This window comes from Saccostrea echinata, unplaced genomic scaffold, assembly GCF_033153115.1.
Source record: "Saccostrea echinata isolate AGI-Se365-2 ecotype Australia unplaced genomic scaffold, CSIRO_AGI_Sech_v1 ptg000057l, whole genome shotgun sequence".
Lineage (NCBI taxonomy): Eukaryota > Metazoa > Mollusca > Bivalvia > Ostreida > Ostreidae > Saccostrea > Saccostrea echinata.
The window spans coordinates 232,788-244,722 of record NW_026889806.1 but is presented as its reverse complement, the minus strand read 5'-3'; positions in this window follow the sequence as shown (position 1 = coordinate 244,722).

Here is an 11,935-nt window from a genome sequence, read left to right as displayed (position 1 = left end):
TCTGAAATCATATTATTTGTTTTGAATTTAGTCGCTATGTGGCCCTTATCAGTTCTCTTCAGTTAAACATCCAAATATGAAGAATTCTCTAAAAATTCTCAAAAAAATCTTTGATATTTTGAGAATCCATATCTGATTTACACCACTTCTGGAATATTCTGAAGCAAAGTACATTTGAAGTTTCTCCTTTACAGCAGTTAATATTTTTGTAAGGAGTAAAGATAGGGGCTTGGTAGTGCATTTGCTGGACCTGGCAATGCATCTCTGTAAGGATTTTATGAAGTTAAGGAATCCAGTGTAGAAAGGGTAGATCGAACTCACCTTAGTTGACTTGAATGCTAAAAGTATGATACATTGAAATGTGAAAATAAGAATTTGAAGCAAAATGAATATATACTTTTACTCTTTACTTTTACTTTTGTATTATGTGTTTATTTACTTTTGTAATTACTTTAGTTTACTGCAGTAAACTATTGTGAAATCTAGTGATTTTGTTATGCATGTTTACATGTAACTGCTTATGTGAGAGCATTTTAATTCAAGTTTTGTCAACTTCCCAAGACATTGAAAATACTCTCTTTGCTCTTGATAAGGACTCATTTTTTAAACACGTGAAACAAAAAGCCCTACTGTTAATTTTAGAATAAAATAATAGTGAAAAAATTCTAGTGAACATTTTCAATATTCACAAATAAAATAAAATTAAAAAGAAGACGACGAGGCTTATTCCCCCGAACGGCTACTCGTTAAAAACAACAGGTTACTATGAAATGATTAAGAACTGCGTGGATAACACACCGACGACGACTTCCAGCGGACAGGAATTCCCCTTTGGTCTATAAGTATTTCATCTTCTCAGAACTTTGAAATAATTAGATATTTATTTTACTATCAATAACATGACTTTTTAAGTCGTTTTGTTTTAAAATTCATGAAATAACATAATATGACTCTTCTGCCTGATTGATTTAAAAAAAACAACAACAACAAATCAATCACTAATCATCCAGAAAAAATACTTAAGCTGAATTGCGTTATGATTCTACAGCATTTAAATATTTTTAATTAAAAAAAAATAATAATTCAAACATAACAATAATTCAAAAATTGAATTTCTTTTTATAAAATTAATTATTTGTATACAGATTTAATAATTTTGATCTACTCCAGGTCACTGTGTAAATCTTCAAGGACATCTACCCCTCTCACACTTTTTCTCTGCAAAACGCGGAAATATAAGTTTGCATTGTTATTGATTTAAAATTGTCAAAACTTTAGAGGTAAATTCTACCGTTTTTCGAGTTTTGGCAGCTTCCGCCTTATCAACTCTATTGAGCCCCCCACTCATAAACTTTGAGCACCACAGACCTGTCTTATGTTTATGTGTCTCATAATAAGTGATTTATTTTTTCAAGGATCACAGTCATTGGCGGGGGCTCAAATGAATTGACAAGCCAGAAAAGATAAATATTTGCTTCTTAAACTCGAAAGAGGAGTGAATTTTCCACTATTTTTTTTTTTCTTCAATTTTTCAATTTTTAAGGCAAAAAAAAAAAAAAAAAAAAAAAAAAAAAAACACTTCCAAATTTATTGCAACAAAAATGGGTATTACATGTATGACGTTTGAATGATATAAAATCAATTTAAACCAATAAAAATGCGATATTTTAATAACGTCGGAAAATAATGTAATCAACTAACATTAGCTAAAGATTATGTATGATACAACTTATGCACCTTCTTCGATTCGATATAATTCTTTCTTTATTTTGAATGTTATTTTTCATTTTTCAAAATCTTTCCAAAAAAGATAAAATTCATTACGGTGATAATTTTGTGTTTTATAGAGTCTTCAACGTAACAGAATCTGAAGTCTAATTTGTTTGGTTTTTTTTCCTATAAAAGCTTAATTAAGACAAAACTATGCAATGAAAAGTAGCGTTTATTCCCCATATATGAAATTATCAAATGCATAAAATTTACATTTTAAAATACTTACAACGCTTTTGAAAGGGAGAAAATAATTGACATTTGAAGTATTTTTCCAAGTCCCGTTTAATGTAGTCTGAAATTCTAAAATAAAAGTAAGCATGATATATAACATTAGCGGGGTCATATACACCATTTTGCATACATTTTTCATGATTTTGGTAAGTATTCTTATACGTCAAGTTTCATCTCTGATATCTGAACACCCAGGATAATTCCATTCGTCCTGCTGGATGTCGAGTTATCGAATTTTACATTTGTCTCTTAGATTAGTTACATGTAGTTTAACCAGATTTCAAAAACTGGAGATGAATGCTTATGCCCTGTAGTTTGGTATGTTATTGTCACCATTTATTGATATAAGTTCCTCTCTATTTGTACTGTCTGTTAAGAGCTTTTTCAAAGACAAATACTATTTTAAGATCACGGTCAGAAAAATTGATACCAAACTAGGTACTAATCAAAGCCAATCCGTAAAATATGTGCACTGAATAATTAGGCAAAATATCATCTTGAAGACTCTTGTAGTATTAATGCATTTTAAATACGCAATTAAAAACTTGTCTTTATTATTTATTGTTACAACGTGTCAGATAGCAATATTATAAAATATGCTTTATTTTTTATTGTACATGTAGTACCTCGTACCGGATTCTGATTGCATTTTTTTTACACGAATAGCAAATTAAAGTTACTTAGACTATCTTTCAGATGGACGATATAGAATTGAAAAATATGAAAGCCAATGGAACCACTACTGAAAATGTCCAAAATCTACATTTTAAAAAGGTAATAAAATCATAAATATTTTGCTTTCATCTTGTATTTTTTAACTCAAGGCTAAGAGTTTTTTAATGGAAGTTCTTCCATCGTCCGTCTGTCTCTTATTTATTTATTATTATTATTTCTTTAGATTTTTGACTTCTTTTCAAGAACCATTCAGCTAATTATAATTCGGTGAAATCAAACTTGACACAGAGTATCCTTGGTTGAAGGTATAAATTAATGTCTGTTCAAATGAAGGACAACGTCCTTATCCATTGGAAAAAATAAAAACAAGCGGTGGGGTGAGTCATTCAAAAATGTTCTTTTCTTCTCAAGGACAACGTGACCAAAACATATGACAATTACATGATATCTATCTGACATATGTTAAATTCATGTTTTTTTTTTATAAATCTTGCCAGGGGTTGGGTGGGGCTACAATAAAGAATCAAATTTAGATAGGGGGAATAAAGGGAAATATGTTTAAAAATCTTTTGAAAAACAAAGGGCAAAACATGGAGGTCATCATTAGTTATATTAATATGCAAGCATCCTCCGGTACTACAAATTTTAGTTTCTTGAAATCATGGGTCCTTGTGTAGGTGTGCAATTGGGCCACAAATGAGGATAAAACTTTTACATGGTAATAAATAGAAGATTTCTTTTAAAATGATCTCTTTTTCTCTAAACTAGCAGTGCCATAGTAAGTGATATAAATATAAAAGCATCCTCGGGTAGTGCAGGTTTCCGTATCTTCGAAACATTGCCCCTTAGGGTTGGATTGTGCCACGTTATGGGAACAAAGTTTTACATGAAAAAAATAGTTGAAAATCTTATCAAGAACAGGGAGTCAGGTTAGGCATATTTGTATGCAAGAAAGAGTAGTTCAAATATATGTGTTCAAATCAAGGCCTCGGGGTATAGTTGACCCATGATATTAAATGAAATTTCAATCTGAAATATTTCTTTGAAATAAGGGTAAAAATACAGGGAAAATAGAGAAAGTATTGAAATGTCTCTTCCAAAGAATACTGGGACCATGATTAGTTTATTCTGCATAATATGCAAGGAGCATTATATAGTGTATATTCAACTTTCTTCAAATCATGAAGAATTTGGGGGGTGGGGTAAATAAATAGATCTAAGATTTTCATAGGAAAATAAGGAATAAACTTAGAAAATATTTTCAAGAATACAATATATAATACAAAAATATAATGTAATAAATAATGCTACATAATATATCAAAATATATAATATATAATATATATTATATATAATATTGTTCAGAACAACAAAGCCTCATTAGTTACATTAATTGTCAGACTTCTCATTAAATTTTGCCAAGACCCTTTAAAGCTAGGACAGAACCACAACATGATACACTTTTTTTCTTTTTCTTTTTTACAAAAAAAAAAAAAAAAAAAAAAAAAAAAAAAAAAAATAATTATAATAATAATAATAACATTAATAAAAAAAATAAATAAATAGGGAAAGAGTATTTTGAAAACAAACACCTGAATGTTCTGAAGACAGCAGGACAAATATCATTTCGACAAAAGGTTTGGTACTCGAACCTCTTAATTGTTATTTAATTAATTATGCGGTTTTACACTGATCACTTATTCAATTAAGACGAGGATACACGTATATATTGAATCTATGTTTCATGTCAAATACAATTCATTTATATATCTATATAAATATGTCATTAATAATCAATCTTTATCTAATATTCCTTTTGTACATTAATAAAGGTAGAAAAGAAAGCAAACCACGTGCTGTTGATTCTGATGGAAGGATTAACGGTAAAACACACTATAATCGATTCTACAAAAAATATTAAATTAAAATTGTGATCTAAATTTAATCTGTCAGTACTTTGGATTCCTTTACAGGTGGGTGGTGTGCTATTCCCATTGTGTGAGCAGTATATATGTCCTCTATATTTTATAATTGTATTACCCTTCGAAAAAGAGGGCAAATTCCAAGTACGAGGGGTGATCAAAAAGTTCGCGAACTATCTCTATATTTACAAAACCACAATTCAGATCAGAATGAAATTTGGCACACATATAGTCATACCCATGTTCTATAAATAACAGATGTTGAATAATGTTTTGCTCCGTGTGTGTAACGTCACAATGTGAAAATGACGTCAATATGTAGGTCACTTGTGACAAAAAAATGGTTGACTCAGTCGTACTCGAGCAACAATCGGCTGTAAAGTTTAACGTATAACTTGGAAATTCATTTACAGTAGAATATGATAATTTGTATAAGGTTTATGAAGACAAAAGACTTACCAGAAGTTCAATCATTAATTGGATTGATTGTTTAAGTGAAGGTAGGGAGTTGGTTAAAAATGATGTTTGTTCTGTTGCCCAGCGAAAGCAAGCCGGGGAAAAGATGTGTCCTTAGTTGAGCAATTTGTTTTGAAACATCGTCAAGATGCAATTAGAAAAATGGTTGTATATCTTAGCAATAATATAATCCCTAAAATATCGTTTACTTTAGACTTTAAACATATTAGATATGATAAGAAGAAGGCGCCCACACTTTATCCACATTGGATAAACGACGCTCCCGAGACAGAAGACTCGAGTTGTGATGGGTCACCAAACTAATTGTGGGAAGGGATATCTTTATCCACCCATTCTATGGCCATTTCTGACAGATGGACTATTCTTCTTATAAAAAATAACTTGCATGGTAAGAAATATAAGACTCGGAAAAATCTTTTAGCTTCTGTGAACAGACTGCTACGGAGCATGTCACGTGACTGTCTGGATCACGTGATTCGCGCATGGGCAGAACCATGGCAGATGTGTATTAAAATCGGAGAGGACTACTTTAAAAAATAATGAACACTGAAACCTCATTTTATTTCTTTTGAGGAAGTAATTCAATTAGTTCGCGAATTTTTTGATCGTTCCTCGTATTAGTCATGCTGATTGATTGTTGTCTTCGTGAGCAATTTTCAGCTGAATCCGTACTTTTCCCATCTGATATCCTTTCGATGGCAGTAACGTAATATACCGCATACAAAAAAGAGAGAAAAAATAATGACTTCGTATAGCCAAGAATGATTTCCTATGGGACAGCCTCAACATAATAAAACGGATATAAAATATATATTTTTTTTTATAACCAAGGTTGTTTTACCGTGGAATGGCAGGAGATTTTACACAAAATCATAATATTCCGTTTGTCGCATTTTATACCATGAGAATGTATGGATTTGATATTTTTCAAAATAGTTCATGATGCCGATATACAGCATATTTCTGACATTTGAGAGGTAGGTCTGTGCCATTTAGCATAATTTTGCACTGTTTGTTATTAGACATTATGAAAAATACCAGCGTTGAAGTCTAGTTGACCTTGACCTTTGACCCACTTTTCAAACATACACCAAACGGTTAATTTATTTCATATCTTCTGAATTTCGAGACAAGGGATTCGATAACTAACATTTATATTACGTGCTGATGAGCCCATGACACTGCACTTTGAAACTGTATGATGTACAGTTATCACACAAACTGACTTTAAAACCTATGAAAATACATCGGGAAGAATAAAACTTACGCTCAACTAGAACCTAAGGTTACCTGCTCATTTACAAGTATCAAACCTGTTTACTCCGCTACAAAATAGAGTACATTGCAACCACAAAGTGAAAAAATAAAATAAATCTTACTACTGGGAAGCCTTTTCAAATGTAATACAACAAATAGAAAATGCATTTCTTTAAAGAATAACCATCTAATGTTAGGAAAGATACAGTAGAGGGTGGGGTGGGGGGTTAACCAAGCAACACAGACTGTTATATTTTAAGATATATGATATAAGTAATATGATAATGAATTACGTGACCTGTGGTCTCCCTAACGATAAACCACGTTACCTCTGGTCTCCTTATTAATAAATCAGAGAAGGTGACCTTCTGTCTCTGCATGCGCAGAACTAGCGGGAAGGGGACTTAGAAAACACGGACCCCTTGGGAATTGCTTCTAAAAATCATATATATCAAGACATGCAAATTATTCAAACACACACACACACCTCTTCTGTCGAAATAGATTAATTTAGCACATATGGAAAGATTGTGTACCTTTTTGTTTTTGCTTGTCATTAAAATCAGAGTCCGAGCTTGGGAAATAATTCTTCATAACCACACTTTTTAACATTGTTTCCTTACAACATAAGGTGACCTCTTGCCACCCTAATGATCAACAACATTGGTTGACCTCTGGATTCGCTAATGAAGTATAAGGTGACCTCTGGTCCCTCTAATGATGTACAATATAAGGTGGCCTTTGGTCTCCCTAATGATGTACAATATAAAGCGACTTCTGGTCCCTTTCATGAGATACATATATAATGTGACCTGTGGTCCCCCTAATGATTTACAATATAAAGTGATCTCTGCTCCCCTAAATAATGTACAGTATAAGGAGACCTCTGGTCTCCCTAATAATGTACAACATAAGGTGTCCTCTGGCCCCAAGACCATAAACCGAGAACAGACTTAAGAGAGCATGTCACTAAGCATTGAGCTTCATGCTATATAAACATGGAAAGTGGAAAAAATTATTTCTAGCTCAAATTTTGTGAACATGATGCGTATGAATAGTCTTTCAAAAAAATATACCTACCCAGGCATATGACCTCTTGTTTCCATGGCAACAAGAGCATTTGCTATATTTTATTACAGAAATACTTGGACTGCCTTATCCTGTTATAATTCATGTATTTTACATCCAAACTCAATGTATAATTTTATAATGTGGGTCATAAAGTGCTTTGAAATACATTTTTCTGTTTTATAAGAAAAATTTATTTTGTAATTGATTTTAATTAGATTTTACCTATAGAATTATATTGCATGAAGTGCTATGTTGTTTGCAAAATCCAGACAACTTTAGAAAATTCAACATATATCTGTAGAAGGAGAATACTCTGTTCAATAAATTAAATAAAAAAAATTGGGTAGACACTAAAGACTTTAAGAAAATATCTGAATGAAACGTTGTAAAACACTGTTGAAAAACGATTGGATTACCTCCCTTGCAAGAGCTCTCTAGCGAAGGAGGTCGGAAAGAATGAAACAGACAATAATAGAGGAATTGCGGGAGAAAAAGGAAAACTTCAAACTTGGATTAGTTGGACAAAAACAGATAGTGGTATGTTGAATATGTTTTTTTCATGTATATTTTTGGGTAAATTTTGATAAGTTTATCTTTTTAAAGCAAAATTAAAGATTAGGAAGGTACCCACATATTCATTTCTCTTTCCCATGATGTGATACAAACACTGACTGCATGAGTGATGCAAGATACCTACAGCTTGTGAGCAACCTGTTATATGACCACTAATGTTTCATTCTGCAGTTGTTAGATTACTCTTAAGAATTAAGAATAGATAAATGCTATAATGATCGATATTTAAAATAATAAGAGATATGTCTATGACAATTGTGAATATATACAGTGTATAAAGAGGTCATAGGGTCACACTGCAGGTAAGACTAAAGTCCCTAACCGCACAAAAAAGTCATTCTAACTTATATCCTTCCTCTTTTATAAATAAGAGTTTATATTCACATTAAAACTAAAGCTTTGTTCAAATCTTATTTCTCTCCTCATCTTCCATACAATCAATGCAACATACATATATCAAATGAGGTTTTTTATCTACCAATTGCCAAATGGATTGGGAATGGTACTGATACCAATTCAATGTTGAAAAATAACATCAAATTTATTTACCTTAAAGTTTTGGATGAAATAATAATATAACTTGACACAATGAAAATTTATTCTACAGAAAACAATGGATTCCGTTGAATCTATATGAAAGGAAGTACGATTGAAAATGTGTAAGTAGTTTATAAATTGATATGTCTGAGTGTTAATATAATTATGTAAAAGTGAGAATAAAACTTATGAATTGAAAAAAAAAATTGAAATATTGGGTACAATTCCCAAGTTTGTAAAATGTATATAATAAAGTTATCAATAAAATTATCATACCACCGCTCCATCTTCAGGAAACCAGACCTCATTATTTGGTCAAAAGAGTCATACATATGAAGGAGGAATTAAGTGATGTTTGTCTATGAAAAACCCACCCCACCCCCACTCCAGAATCCAGAACTCCTATATATATTTTGCAGCTTGTTCATATATATCTGAATTGTTCTCTTGTCTACATATATGTAACTGGTTCATACTAAATATAATTATTAACATTGACTAGCATGATGGAAATTACATGCATATATCATAAATGCAACCTTTACAGAAGATAGGATGTACATGTGTGTTAATCTACTACTGTACCACTTATTCAGTAGTAATACATAAACTTTTGTAATTTTTACAGCTATTATAGATAGTTGAAGATGACACTCTGTTCCTTTAAAGAAGCCACTGGAGGAAATATATCTTGATTGGAACCATTATAAAAGTTTAATCTTATTTTACCATGTTCCAAATCAGTTATCTGTCTAATAACCACATACCGGTAATCCCCAGAATTGAATCTGAAGGAATGGAGGATTGCATGTGTTATGTATTTTTTTGGATGATATAGACTGTCACAGTTAATACATGTATGTGCTCAAATCACAGGCAAAACTTGGACTTGCTTGGACTTTTTGTATTGTTTTTGAGCCTCATGTGTGTATAAACTAAATATTAAATGATCTAATATAATGACTTTTGAAAAATTATAAAAAATTCTTTTTGTATTTTTGAGCTATCAGGAAATGGGACTTTCAAGAATAAGTAGCCACTAAAATTATATTTTTGGTTCTTAAGATTTTCCAAGTTAAAATTGGGGACTTGGAAGAACATTTTGATTTTATTTATTTTCTTAAGGAGTAGTTGTCAAAAGTTGAAGCATTATTCATGCACTTTAAAGAAACCTCCTTCTTAAAAAGAAAATTGCAGATTTTACAAAAGGGTCAAATTATACTTTTTTCATTTAATTTATTTAAAAAAAAAAACAAGGGGGGGGGGGGGGGTAGGGGTAGGGCTGGACTCTAAGGATGTTTTTTTAATGAATGTGGTCAAATTAATTTTTGTTGAATCATTTTTAGTCTAAATAAACATTGACTTTAGTTCAATCTGATGTGAATTAAGAGGTTGAATGATACAAGCAGAGGGGAAAAATAAAATAGATTTTTCATTGGATTTCTACTATAATTGCTTTCAGTAGTGTATTTATGGAACTACTGAAGGAGAAATTTTTAAAGGGGCATTAACCATAGCTGTACTAAATGGGGTTTTCTTTAAAAAAAAATGTGTTGATGTTTTCATCATCTTAAACACTTCTGCATTTTCATCTTTAAATTTACTGAAAATACCATTGGACCATGCTTGACACCGAATATCCTTCAGTAAAGGGGCATATTTCAAGTTCGTTCAAATAAATGGCCGAGCTCCTTCCCAAGAGGAGATAATCAGGGAAAGCCAAAAATAGGGTGGGGTCATTTATATTTGCATTAATCTTAAGAAAAAGATGATGTGAAAGCTTCCTGATATATCAAATAATAGCCATTGGGTTTAGGGTGAAACCACAACAGGGAATCAAAGTATACAGGCAAAAATAAAAACAGCGAAGCTAGGATTTGTCATATTATGCAAAGAATTCTCGGGTAGTGCAGATGTCATTGTGTACTAATTGTGGTCCCAGGGGCTAAGATGAGGCTACAAGAAGAATTCATGTACATGGACACATTTTCAGATATTCTTTTCAAGAATAGCAAGACCAAACTAAATCATATCAATTAATTTGCAAAGATTCTCAAGGAAAAACATCAAGGTCAATTAAATCATTATTGATGTTAAAGCATCATTATTTAGTGTTGACTAAAGGTTGTTCATGATGCATTACTTTGCACATGTTTCAAATACATGTATTTCAAGAACAGGTCATAACAGATAAAATTTTTAACTTTGACCTCAATTAATTAACTGACCTTGCCATTGGGGTCAAGGTCAACAGTAGAGCATGAATTTTTCTTCTTGAATTGTGTAACAGTATACTCTGTGCATCAATGTTTGAAATATTTTGAGCAAGGTTCAAAATATCAATAACCATGTAGATTTAGATAAGAAATTATAAGACATAGAATATATAATACAGAATAATTTGACCTTGGGGTTAAAGGTCAAAGTGAGGAGAAGGTCATAGTAGTGCATGACTCATTTTCTGTTACAACTGCACCCATGTGGAATAAGGATATCTTGTTTCTGAAAGGACAAATTACTTCTAGTAATCTGAATTGTTAACAGAAAATCATCTCAAAATGCCAAAATTTGCATATTTTTGAATCTCCATGGCAACACTGTTTTTGAAAGTCTACTCAATTTTATTTTTTGATTTTTTGGTATACTCAAACAGTTACAAAATTTCATTTTGAGTTGTACGGACTTTGTCAAATGCCTTTTAAAAATGTCTTAAATTTATCTATTTTTTTCAATGCTAAACTTGTCGCTTTTTCCCATTGCCATAGCAACGTAACAGAAGAACTTAATCCAATTTAATCAGGCAAAGTAGAACTATCAATTTAGTCATCTTTAAAAAATGGGTAGTTTTAAACCACCTTTTGAGAACATTTGCGTAAAAAATATATTTAATTATGTCAGTATTTGCCCGTTTTGAATGTGAAAAATTGTTCTGGTAACTAAGGAAATGTTTCTCCTTGGATACGACTCAGTGATTATGGTTGAAATCACTAATTTTGTATTTTTCTTGTTATTTGTGACAGAAATAATCCATACACACTATTTTAAAAAAAAAAAAAATCAAATTTTTGACTTTCCATAGAAAGCTCAATGCTTACTGACATGCTCTCTTAAATCACAATTTCAAATCAATATCACTTTCGAATTTTGAATAATTTTGATTTTAAATAAAATAAAATTTGCCTCATATGTTTGAATTGACTTTTTTTGCACATTTGCAAATTTTTCAAGCTAATACAATAAATGAAACTTAAGATATTGAAAATTAAAATGTTGAACATAAGTTTGTTCACAGTTTATGGTCTTGGGTCCTGGCTTCGGGGCCATAAAACTAAGATGAGCTCACTTTTGATCTCAGTCTCACTTTTACAAAAGGAAACATAGTGGAAAAGTGAGACTGAGATCAAAAGTGAGCTTGTCTA